The sequence below is a fragment of the Callospermophilus lateralis genome, unplaced genomic scaffold (assembly GCF_048772815.1).
Source record: "Callospermophilus lateralis isolate mCalLat2 unplaced genomic scaffold, mCalLat2.hap1 Scaffold_300, whole genome shotgun sequence".
Taxonomy (NCBI): Eukaryota; Metazoa; Chordata; class Mammalia; order Rodentia; family Sciuridae; genus Callospermophilus; species Callospermophilus lateralis.
The window spans coordinates 1118973-1132621 of record NW_027513641.1 but is presented as its reverse complement, the minus strand read 5'-3'; positions in this window follow the sequence as shown (position 1 = coordinate 1132621).

Genomic DNA, 13649 nt, shown 5'->3' with positions numbered 1-13649 from the left:
TTTCCTTCTGGTGGCCTTTTCTATAGTGCACAGCCTCCCTAGAACCTTCCCCCCTCCAGCACTTGCTTCTCGCCACATTATCCTTTCCACAAATGCTCTATCCACGCCCATTTTCCTACTTTCAACCTCAGAGGAGCAATGCCTACTTTTCAGTTCTCCAGTTCAGCGTCTCCATTACATTTCCCACTGCCGGTTGCAGCTCAGCCCCTGGATGTACCAGCAGCACAGGTAACTCCACATGTCCAAATGGAGTGGGATCTGTTTGCTGGAAAGGAGGGTTTTCTACTCCTGGGTTTTTGGGAAACCCAGGCTCACATCTCAGAGGCATTTTTAGGTGCTTCTCTCATCAAGTGTCTCTGATCAACACTGACAATATTTTATATTAGTTTTTTTAGTTTTACTGTTAGCTCCTCCCTCAGACCCTGACTTGTTTTCTGGACTGTTGTTCTGTAATGTTCTGTGCATCACTCAGGCATTTTGTGAAAAGGCAGACTTTGTAAGGCCACTAATAATCTAGCACATTATGATTCTCCTTGCTCTTTGATTCTAATGGTGACCAAACAATATGGCGCTTCGAGGTGAGGCGTGATGTGCACAAGGTTCTCTTTCCCACAGAGCCCTCGCCAAGGTGCACTCTCATGAAGATCCTGATCTGAGATGCACCATGGGTTGGAGATTATCTCTAGGAGCTAAAGGAGACCTTGGAAACTCAAAAGTCCAGTTCTTATTCAGTTCATATACCAGTTCATGTGTGTGAAACTCTTCGGCAAACTAAACTCAAATTTTCAGATTTTTAAAGGCATGAACTTGCATTTCACTCTACAACTCAGATGAAGACCAAGCTCTGTCTTTAATGCTACATATTTCTCTCTCTCTAGAAGGAGAGGTGGGAGCATTTCTTTGAGGAAACCCAGAATCCTGGAGTCCTACAGTAAACAACGCTTCAAGGTTTAACGCCTAGGTAATTTTTAGGAAATTCATATGTAATTTTGTGTCTGCTGCTCTATTCTGGAAGTTAACATTTTCAAAAAGAGGCACAAATATAGTATATTTGGATTACTGTTAAATTTGGAGTAAGAACCATGACTTCAGACTTTGAGCTGAATTAATCTATGTGGCGTGAAGGGCAGTCAGTTTTAAAGGAAGATGGCAGTCAATTTCTTTTGTTATTTATTTTTTATTTTTTCCAAGAACAGTTAACATATTCTAGGCACCTATTGGCCTCAGTCACTTGCATCTAAAGAGTGATGCTAATTCACCCACAGCCCATGTTCTTTGAAATGGTTAGCCTTATTTCTTAGATCTGTTAACCACTAGTCTAACATTAGCTTCAAGTTCAATTTTAATCATCTACCCCATAATTGTCTACTGCTCCCTGCCAAACTGTTAAGGTAAAAAGTGTCCAGGAAAGCTCCTAAAATGAAGGCCTTCCATTTGGAAATGGCTGCTCCTACCCACACGAGAATCTAAATCATGAGTCCTGTCTACAAGGGCATGTCTGGAACCACCCCACTGGAAGAGAATTAAAACACCTTCTCTTCTGAATGGTGGGAGGGGTGAACTTTACTGAGTTCTCAAGAGGAAAAGCTCTGGTAATGGAGTCCACGTAAGTACGACATTTTATTCTGTTTTCCAGGCTCACTGGAGTGTGATAATGATTTTTGAGGGCAAAAGAGCTCTCTGGTAGATATTTTTAAAATGCTGCTTCTTATTAGAATTTGACGGACAGCCCAACTGCCCCATCCCTTTGCTGCCATGCTCACAAATAACAAGGGCACTACACTATGGCCACCGGACTCAGCTCTGGGAGGGCTCTCCCTGTGGTCAGGAGCTGTGGGGCTCAGTTTCCTCCCGGGTGGGGGCAGGGGGTTCAGCAGCATTCACCAGAACCTCTGTGGCCTGCAAGCTTCACTCTGAGATGGATGTCTGGGCAGTGCTGAGGAGAGGCTACACAGGACTGGCTCCCTCCACTGCAGGATGCCATCTTAGCCCATCAATTCTAATTGGCATAAGGGCCCAGAATATTCTTAAGAATGTGTCCCTTAGGACAGTTATGGCTTGTCTGTACTTCTAGATAGCAGCCAGTCTTTGGAACCTTCTGTAGTTACATCATGAGGCACCAAGGACTCCTGAGCCACACCAGGGTGCGTTGTCATTGCCAAGAATGAGGGATTCCATGGAAGGCTGGTGTGGAATTCACTGATTCTGCTGACGAGTTTCTCTGTACCCTGGGAACTAAAGAATAATATTACACTCTTGAATGCAAAATCAGTGTCTAGAGCCTCCTGACAGGTCTCCCTAAGAGCTAGAGACAGTCTGCTCACTGCGCTGACAGAATTTTGCAGTATTTGTTATAAGAAAAGTGGTTGCTTTCTATAGAAGGAGGTGGCATTTCCAATACATTTTGTTTCTGTTTTCCTTTATGGTTAGGCAGGTACGTTGGCATGTGTGCAACTGTGAGCCACACTGGTGACCTCGTCTAGTGCTCATGACCCAATTTATTTATTTGTTGGCTTCTTTGCTTTTAGTAAAGACCAGAACCTAAGGGAGGCCAATTAGCAATGTATCAGGAGGAAGCAGGGCCATTGCATTCACCAGGGTGTCATGCAGAACACCAGATGTCTTCCAGAATGATTGCAATTGGATGGAAAATTGAGTGTGAGAGACTAACTCCTCTGCTGATGGTCATATCTGATTAGAGGAAAAAATGACTTAAGGTCAAGGAGACAGCCTGGTGTCCTTCTCTCCTACCCAAATGGTTCTGCTCAGGACATCTGCACCTGCTTGAAGGGGTAGATGCTACTCTGCAGTGTGCTGGGATACTGTTCTAAACCTACATTTCCCTTCCATGCTTCCTTTACCTGGTTACTGGTGCATGACTTTCAGGTTTATCTTCTTAACTCAACTTTCCTGAAGTGTGGCAGGAACATAAGACATGAGCAGAAACGGTTCCTATTGACAGTTCTTAAGAGCAATCAGCTATGAAGGGTCAGTCTTGCTGTGATGCCCACCAAGGGAGGGAGAGAGAGGTTGTCAATCAAATACAAGGCACAAGCTTTGCCCCGTTGTTTTGATAGTTCCTGCAGAACCACAGAAAAAAATGAATGTTTCAATGAATGCTGAAAAAAAAAACACCTACAGATTCATATTAGTTCAGGGTCTATAATTCAGAGCTCCTAAAACAAGGAATGTTCACACAAATCACTGGGGCATCTTATTAGAATGCAGCTCTCCTGCAGAAGAGCTGTAATGGGTTAAGGCACCAGAGAAGACACTTCCTTATCTCTTAAAACCTTCCAGAATTGTAGTAAAAGAAGAAAAAGAGGCCACCTCTGCACTGCGAGGTTAGGTGGAAGAGTCCCAAGTCACAGGGCTTCCTTATCCTCATGGGAGGCTGAACCTAAAAGCTTTCAAGGGTTGGAGAGGGTGCCTTGTGTGGGTCTAAAGCTCCCCCCTGGTTTCTGATTTTCCATCATTCTGACCAGCCAGTGTAAGGATTTGCAATTGTCCTCAGATCTGCAATTGTCATCGGGGTGGAGAGGCCACTTTGGTGGGCAGCATTTTTTGCCAATGTCTCCAGAATATCCTTTCAGAAATATGATCACCTCATCAGGGAGAGGGCTGAGGATGGTAAGGAAAGAGTCATGTGCGGAAGTCAGGAGAACTGGGTAGGTGAGGGCATAGAATTGTTGTTCCATCCTTCATTCTCCAAACAAAATCAATATGCAGAAATGAAAAGTTTCAAAAACTTGCACTTTGGGTAAAAGAACAATAAACCCATGCCGCTTATATTATTAAAAAAGGTGTTCATATTTTACCTTCTATATTTCCATTTAATCTTTGGTATTCCTTCAAACAACTGAAAAGTGAAATAACATAAAATACTTTCACAAATAAATGTGTGAATTAAGCTCAAAAGTTAAGCAAGAAGAATGTGACAAAATTAGAAAATTAAATGGAATGACTTACAAGTTAAAATTTGGTCTAAGAATTTATCAATAATTTGTACGTAATAATAAAAAGCCAACTGGACACAGAATAGTTATGAGACCCTCAAGATAACATCTCATGCCAAAGAAAGAAACAGTACATCCTGTGTCCTCTACTCTGTTATCCCAATTACAATAAAGAAAATGCAACTCAAACTGAGTTTCAAAAACTGTGCATGGAAAATCCTGATGTGAACAGTCTTGACAATATTCCTTACACTTGTTCCTTCCTGAAGGCAGGTTCCTGATAGACATTTGAGCATGTGAACCTATTAGAGAATTTGCTCTGAATATGTGTTTACATAACACAAAGGCATTTCATATTCCTAGTCAAAGTTGGGGCAGTTCCCCTCCGGGTGCATCTCAGCTTAAGGACTGGGGTGAGAGCCTTTGCTCAGGAGGCCTGGGATGGCCCTGGGAAGCCTCTTACCTGAGCGGTTGTTGGGAGACACACGCACAGGGGAGATGTAGGGTGTGCAGAAGAAGAAGTAGGGCCTTTACTGATCCCTCTTGATGGTTGAAGATGAGGCTACAAAGTGATATTGTCACCATCCATCCTAAAAAAGACAGTGTGCTCCTATTATATGGGCAGGCAGAGTGATCCTTCACCTCCTGACATTTGAAAGTTCTAAGCATTTGAATTTGCAAAACATTTCTACAGCATGTCAAAAGAGATTACAGAGCTCCTGGCCATCATCAAGGTTAAAAGAGGGAATATGAATTAAGACACACCCCTTCTCCTCCAGGCAGCCTGGCTGGGAGCCCCTACTTTTAATGCCTGCTTTCCTTCCCAGATGTGAAATAAATGGTCTCTTTGCAAATTTGCTTTGATTAGAGCTTTTTTTTTTAAGAGAAAGTGAGAGAGAAAGAGAGAGAATGAATTTTAATATTTATTTTTTAGTTATCGGTGGACACAACATCTTTGTTTGTATGTGGTGCTGAGGATGGAACCCAGGCCGCACGTATGCCAGGTAAGTGCACTACGGCTTGAGCCACATCCCCAGCCCTTGGTTACAGGTTCTTATTAAATGCAAATATGATGCTCAGAATGTCAGATGACCCTGAAAATGTCTATCCTTTCTTTACCTGTCTTTGGCCATGTCTGCCTCCTCTCCCATTTTCTCCAAATCTTCCCAAAGTGATTAGTCTTGTTTTCAGGACTGATTTGTTAGCAATCAGGCTGGAATGACATCCTCCCTTCCAACATACCTTCTTTACCCTGTTTTCAACCCTCTTCCCTGCCACCGATACCCAACCCTGCCTGTCTCAAGGTCTTAGCAGCTGCTGCTAAGTATCCACACTAGACTGCAGTGTTCCCTGGTGCCTCAAAAGTTACATTTTAAAATTTGAAGCATATTTCAAATGCATCCTACCAAGCCTCCATTAGCCTTTTAATACCCAGTCCATTTATGAAAAGCATGCATATGATTAAAAAAATATAAATACATTCTGGATCATTTGGGGAACAGGAAGGAAGGAAGGAAGGAAGGAAGGAAGGAAGGAAGGAAGGAAGGAAGGAAGGAAGGAAGGAAGGAAAAACTGGTTATTTCATCTTCTCCACCCCAGATAGCTCTTGTTAACGGGTCACAGTATTTCCTTGCAGTCTTTCTTCTTAAAACTCAACTACATATCTATCAAAGTAAAGTGTCCAATAGTATTAATATTGTAACAAAGAACAGCAGGACTCTACCCTGCTCTCAATTCTTGCTTCACAGAGACAACTGTTTCCAACTCTTTCAGCTTTTCATTTTGGATAATATTTAGACTTTTAAGGGAATTCAATGCTTTTTAGAGAATCATTGAAAATATCAATAGATAAAAATTAATAAAAACACAATTCATACTCATTTTGCTATTGCATCTCTTCATTTATCAAACTTTTGTAATTCTTGTTTATTTGAATGGTGGGATGAAGTTCAGATTAGAGGTATATTATTATAAAAGATACTTTTATGTACTTATGATGGTGCAAGATCCTCTTATCGATCCCAAGAGCTGAATGTTAATATTCTCCCCAGTTTACAGAATAGGAACTTGAGCCTTACAATGTCAAGACAGCTCCAAAAGTGAAAATGTAAGCAAGTTAAATATTAATATTAAAATGTGACAAAATTATAAGTACTCAGAAGGGAAGGAGGGTGAAGAGAGAGAGTGTGGTGGGTCATGCTGGTGTGGCTATTTAGTGGCCTATGGTCAAGGAAGCATTTTGGAGAATGACAACGAGTCTGACATGGAGGACAGAGGTGGGACCTCCAAGTCACAGGATGAACAGAGGTGAAGATGCTGGGTGGGAACTGGTCTGACCCACATGAGAACAAACGAAAGGCTCCTGTGACTGAGCAGAGTGAGCAAGGGGACCAGGACAGCAAGAAGCCTTCTGTGCTGAGGACAGTTTACAAAGAATAGAATAGAGGCTGCAATTTCACCAAGAGAGAGGGAGAGGCCACACTGACTCAGATGGGGTGTGCGTGGGGAGAAAGGGAAGATTTGCATCTATGCTGGAGGGTTTTCCAAAGAGTGTGGGACAGAGAAATCAAGTCTTACTCCAATGCTTCTGGTGTGAACCAGAATGGCAGGAGCCACTGACTAAGGGAGAACAGGGAGAGAAGTAGAAGGGGAAACCAGGACTGCCTTGGCACAGGTTAGGTCAGAGATGGAACAGAGGCTAGAGAATCAATCTGAACCTGTGAACCCAGAGCAATGTCAGGGTTAGAGAAGAAATTCTGGAGTTGAGCATGTAGATATTATTCAGAGCAAGAGAATGGGTGGAATCATATATCTGAATGGAAACACAGGAAAGACGAAGACAGAAGCCGGGTGGTCCCTGGGGCACTCCAGAATTTAGAGGGTGCAAGGAGTCAGGGGTGTTTCTCAGGGCACTGAGTAGGAACAGGGTGGGCTTGGGGGAAAACAAAGTGGGTATGATGTCAGCAAGACTAGGAGATCAGATGCGTAAGGAGGAGGAGACGGCCAATCAAAGGAGAAGAACCAGGCATGTCCACTGTTCCTGGAAAGATGGAAGTCATCATGATTGGAACAAGAGTACTTGATTCTGCCAGACTATGTCTCACTCAAGACGGCTCAAAAAATACTGGGGGAACTAATGAAGGAGAGACAGGGAATCCAGACAGCCTGTGGCACAATTCTACCATAAAAGGGCAGCAGAGGAATGGGGCTTGAAGAGAGAGGGGTCAAGAGGTATTTTAACAGATTCCTGGGAAGATTTTGCAGCATTCTGTATGCTGATAGAATGACTCAACATCAAGGAGGGAAAAACTGGTGATGTAGGGGAGAAAGGAGAAGATCACAGGAGGAAACAGGCTGATGGGATTCAGTGAGCAAAGGAGTCACTGGCTAAGGGAACAGGAAGGAGGCCAGACAGGCTCTCCAGGCAAGATGCAGTGAGGAGATGGCTAGATGCAGTGACAGAGGATGAGCACATTCTCTCCTCAGGGAAAATGAAAAGTGAGGTCATCTGCTGAAGGTAAGGATGGGTTGGAGTTTGGAGGATGGAAGAGGAGACAGAAAGAGAAAGGAGAAGGGAGAAGAAGGGTGTGGAACAGTTTGGGAGGTGAAGGGGGAGGAAGTTGGCTATGGCCAGGCGCTGGGTGGTCAGGGTGGGCAGAGGGATTTCAGGGACATTACTTGAGGTGAGCAGCAATGAATAGAGAATGAGGTGACCAGTCAGCGTGGTTCTTTGCTTTTCCCCAGCCATGTCCAGATGCTCTGGGGCAGGTGGGCAAAGTTCGATGGAGGTTTTCAGTCATACAACTTGGAGAGGAACAAGGACAAGAGAAAGTCATGAAACTAAGCCAGGTAGAGAGAAAAATAAAGATGTGAGAGAGGGGATGGAGAGTTGAGATTAGTTAATGGACTGGAGATCCCACAAGGATCAGAGTCTGCGGGAGTGGGAGTGCCTCCCAGATGCTGGGAATTCCTAAAAGGGAAGAAAAGGCCAAGTTCTCAAAGGAGCAATGAGGAGAAGGAGGGCACTAACCCCACCTCCAGGGCCAGTAACATGGGGTGAGGGAGTGGAGGAAAGAGGAAGCAGCTACCTCCTGAGAGGGTGGGTGAAGTCCCCAGGGTCTCCAAGGGTCAGAGCAAGAAGAGGAAGAAAGGGCAGCCAATTAATGGACATAGAGGGGCTGCTACAAGCACACCAGGGGTTAAAGATGAAGGTGTAGGACAAAGATAGACTGTGGAGGCAGCCCGAGGTTGATGGATGACCCAGTAGGCCCAGGAAATTGGTGGCAGTTGAATTAATGAATGAAGGGTGTAAGGTGTAAACGTGTCTTCAGGGAATGGTGGGATCATGTCATGGTAAAGGGTAGGAACCATGGTAGGAGGAGAGAATGTGTCCACTGGAATCCTATGGGTTTTTCTTAGATCCTCAAGAGGGTGGTGTCCATGACAGGAAGGGACAGGTTTACTGAAACATGTGCAGGGTGGAAAATATTTTGAAAGTGTATGTACACATTAATCATATGTGAGAATGATTTTTAAAAATTGTTTATATAAGATAATCTTTTATTTTGAAGGGAATGCTTGGTTGACAGCAGGAAAAAAATCCTAAATATGACCCAATGAAGGCAGCTCATTTTATGTTGGTCTCATTTGCAATTTATAAGGTACACCTTGGGGTTCTGAGTCATGGCTTAGGACAAAGCTACAGTCAAATCTGAAGCAGCTTAGATTTCATGGGGCTTAGGGTACACTGTTCCCCTCTAAGTTCTTCCATATCAGGAAAATGGCCATACAAAACTGCTTATGAAGGAACCCTCAAGGACACACACACACACACACACACACACACACACACAGCCCTTTCAAACCCTTCATAATGTTCAATCCTGAAAATGGTAATGCATGATCTGGCAGGTAACTTGTCTCTGGATGTTGGGATTAGCAGGCACCTGAGGGTGGTGAGAGAGAAGGTGGTAAGAGGCAGGGAGGAGAATGCCACTCTGAGCCAGACCCCTGTCACATGGCCATGCAAGTGGGCACAGAAACTCCTAGTGGTGGTGGGGAGAGGGGAGCTTAAGGAGCAGTACTGTAGAAACCCAGTTAAGGATGTTGATTCATGCAATTCCTGAGCCACTGCAGGGGACCCCCAGGAGGAGCAGGAAGAAGAGGGGCTCCCTCTTTCCTCTTAGTTCAAGATGCAGTAGACATTTCAATGGCTAAACTGTCCGACTTCAACTTTGCTGCATTCAACCATGCCTGGAAGGGACTTAAAATTCGGGTTCTGAATGTACCTATTTCCAAATGTCCCAGAAGTCTGTGTTAACACTGGATGCCAGACCAGGGTACAGCTGGTCTAGGATACAGATTAGTCAATGCTCATTACAAAGAGTTATGATGAAGAATCAGTTACTGTGAGGATGAATTTCATGGCTCTACATACCTTTTATTGTATGAAATTTTGCATAGGTCAATTAAAAAACAATGTTTGGCTTTCTAAATAAGAAAGGAAATGAAGAGATAGTTTCTTTGGGAAAGTTGTTCATAAGTTAACCTTCTTTCCATCCCACTAGCCACTTACATATTTGTGATCAGCTAGCTACCAATCATTTCCTTCCCACTGTCATGCAGAAAGGCTCAAAGTGGTTTATGTAAACATGTGCCACTTGGACAGGTATCTTCAATCATTGTTTGCTTCCTTAGTCATGATTTTCTTGTTAAAATTTTAACTCACTGTCAGCCAGAGAACTTCTTGGAGCTCTAGTACATTAGGTGCTTGGCCCTAGACCCCCCTTGCACCATCTCTCTGGCTTGCAGGGGTTAGATAAGAAAGCTCAAAGAAGAAAACCAGAGAATTCAGAATAGGCACAGTAACCAGGGAAGGGCTGTTAATTGTCAATATTGACGATAAGGAACTTTTCCAACATCTGTGGCTCAGCAGAATGACCCAGAAGTTGTGCCCTCCAGCTCAAGACCCTGCTAAGCTGTCAAAAATGAGATATGATATCTGTGCCTCAAATTGGTTTTTATTTTTAACACATTAAACTTAAAACTGGAGGCTGTTAAATGGTTCCTAGTAGACAGAGATGAAAATCTAAAGAGGAGTTCAAAGTCATTGAACTTTTAAATTGCCACCAGGAATCATCTGATTCTCTTTATCGTACCCCTTTACTGTCTTTCCACCAGTTTCAGCTTCTGTGTCAGTTTCTGATGTGTTTCTTTATGAAATTTATCATTCCCCAAAGCTGGGGTCTACCCCACTGGCATTTTCAAGGGTATAGAGTGCCCGAATGTCAAGTTCATGCACACTCCACAGCCTCAAAACCACTGGATCTTCACAGTGAGTCTAGGCAGCCGTTATTCTATTCGGTTTCACAGAACTTGAATATGTTTAGGTTCCTGAACTTATAATACTCTCCATATTATATTTATTGGGCACCCAGTAAAATTATCAAGCAGAATGTTATTACTGGAGAGATTTCTTCCATTTACAGAGTGTGGACAAAGGGTCTAAGCGGCTTTCAGACTGTTGAGGATAACACCTTAGCCCACAGCTTCTTACTCTGGAAACTCTGCGTGACATTCAATTCAACTGTGCAAGGGATGAGCTAGAGCAGTCTGTCAAGGCTCAGAACTATTATCAGGAATATGCTTCCCCTACTCAGGGTGTTACCCTGGGGGCCCTGGTAACAGGGCCCTGTAGCTGGAGAGGTGGGATTAGACATCTACAAGGGGTCAGCCCCTTCCTCTCACTGTGTGTGTGTGTATATATATATATATATATATATTGTAAACACAGCTTCAGTTTTTTTTTTTCTTCCATAAATTAAGTGTAACAAGATTCATGAGCTTAGGGAGTTTGAAAAAGAGTAATACCTAGGCTGTAGCCATGGAGATTCTTCTGTTTTAAGTTGTTCTGGGCAGGGCCTGGGCATCATTCTTGGTGAAAGTTCCTGCCTCCCCAGAGTTGGTACTAGCAAAGCACTGTGATCATACAGTACTGGCTTGGAGGTTTTGCACAGGTGGAGGAGATTACTATTTGGAATGCACACAAGTTTTTAAAGTACTAAATCCTAGGAAGCCCTTCAGCCCCTAAACCATGTGGAATGTCTCAAGGATGACTTCTACAGAATCAAAAATATGTCACAACCTCAGGGTGCCACACTCACATTAAGCCCCAGTCACACCCGATTGCACAGTATTCGCTGACTGTGTGATTCAATTTCACATGTCTACACTGTTCAGCAGGCAGCGCCTTCCCCTTTTGTATCTGTTGACTCTTACCTGGTCAGTTGTGTGCCAGGTAAACAGGAGACAGGCAGCAGATGTTCATCAAATCACGACTGCTCTGAGACTTGGGATGCCTCTGAGACTTGGGGGGAATGTACAAGTCACGTGACTATGGTTTTCTTTTCCTACTTTTAACAAAATGCTTTCACATCACCTGAATGTCTCTTGCCATCCTGTCTGTCTCCGCAGCTGTGGGGCAGGAAGAGTGAGTACCCTCTTTATAAAGCTGTAGTGCCAAGTATAATACCTGGAACACAGAGGTGTCTAATAAATGCCAGCTGGATTTAATACAATGGCATTTATTATTGCAAAAGGAAATGCTAAGTAATTTCGTAGGTTTTACAGAGAGCCCGTACTGTTCTAAGGTCTATTATTCTATATTGAAAAAATATGACAGTCTTCTGATATTTTCTTAATTTTAGATTAGAGTAACTTCACCAGATGAATCCTCTTCTGTGTTTGTGTTGGAATATCTGTCTTTTATGCCATACATGCAACTGTGCTCAAGGCAGTGTTAGTTTAGGCTAAATAGTAAAAAAAAAAAAAAAGAAAACCAAAAAACTGGGCTGCAGCCTGCCTGCTCCATTTTAAGTGGTAATTTCTCTCAGCTGTCCATATTTCAGTGTGAGGCAAATGAACTTGCCTCCTCCTTACCGGATCTTGAAAATAATTTTGAAGCATCATTATATCTGCACATCTGGTCCCAGATTGGTGCTGATTTCAAACATATCTCTCAGGGCACACATCTCATCTCCTCCATCTCCATTGCTTCTTGCATCCTGCAGCTCAGAAAACACCAGTTCCTGCTCACAGCCTCACAGACAGTTCTCCATCCTCAAACCCCTTAGGAGCACCAGGAGAAAAGGATGAGAAGGGAGGGCCTATCACATTTCCTGTTAGATATGCTCCAGTTTCTTTCAAGACTGAGTACAGCCACCCACAACTACCAGAATGTGCCCACTAACCTGAAGGGACTGCTTCCTGAATGTGTCACATTAACATTAGTGGGAGGGAAAAAGGATGACAGTCACATTCCTGTCAACAACATGATCTTGTTGATAGAGCATGTCACCAAGAGGGGTTGGGTAGGGAGAATGTAGGGGAGACAGGATGAGAAGCACTTATGTGGGATTAGGTACACAGTCCTACTTGGCCCTAGGGAGCAGAGAACATCCTGTTACCACCAACAGCCAGAACTCACTCTGAGAACAGAATTGTCAGGGGTATCATCAACATTAACTTCCCTGATTGTCCACCAGGCCACCTTTCACCCCAGCCCAAGGGGGTCTCTAAAGCATGTCTTCTTCCAGAAGGTAAAGTCAGAGGGCACCAAATAAGTACTCAAAACCTCTTTCCTGCCACTTTTCATCTCACTAGTGAGGATTTGGTATATAATCCCTTTTCTCTCTGCCTGATTGCCAAATCCTCCAAACCTACATTCTAGCAGCCCTTGAGATATTTGCTCTTTTTTGTAAACTCTTTGTTGTGTGGATGGAGCCAACTTCTTTCCTTGGGGCCTCTTCTCCTCCTCCATCTGGTTCTTCTCTATCCTTTCTCACTCATCTGCCCATGAGTGAATTCTGGCTCTTTGACTTCAAAACCTAGAAGTCAGATTTAGCCAATCTTTCCTTGAAATCAAGAACATCTCTGACTCAGACACAAGTTTTTGTAAAAAGTGAACCATGACCATGGACAACAGTTTTTTATTTCTACTGGGGACATGAGTTGGACTCTGGCTCAGACACTAGGACACCCGTGGCTGGTGTGCAGTCACTGTCCTTTTCCTTCCTGGTTTGTAAACAGCTCTGGAACTTCCTCAATCTGGTAAGATTTATTTGGCCTGAAAACAAGGATTTTTCAGTGGGCATACAGAAACTATTTGATGCTGAAGAAATGAATACAAGTTTTTCCCCTAAGGTGTCCTTGAAGGCTCTACAGCCCCTAAAGCTTGTCAATTCTAATTTTCTTTGAGTGACTTGAGATACAAAGAAAAGTATGGTGAAAATCCTTTGGACTTGTAGCAACCCAAGACCATCTACTAGTTCGCCTCGCTGCTTATTCTAGTCACTTACACTCACAAATAAGATTTCTTCTTCAGGGACGTTTCTCAAATGAAAGTTAAAACATAAATTGTTGCTACCCCCCTGCAAGAGGCAACCAGCTAAGACATTAGTCTCACACATGAAAAAATTTATTTTTCAAAATTGTGCCCATTTCCAGTCATTTTTAACTGTACAATCCTATTAATGTAATCACATTAAGCAGAGAAAGAAAATATTCCAAATTAGTGGTAGTTATACATTGTCCTTATTTCAATAAAAGGTTATTAAATAGAAAAAAATGGAAGCAGAATACTCCCATGCATAGTCCCAGTAATTGAAGACCCAGGCAATTTTGCATATTAGTGAA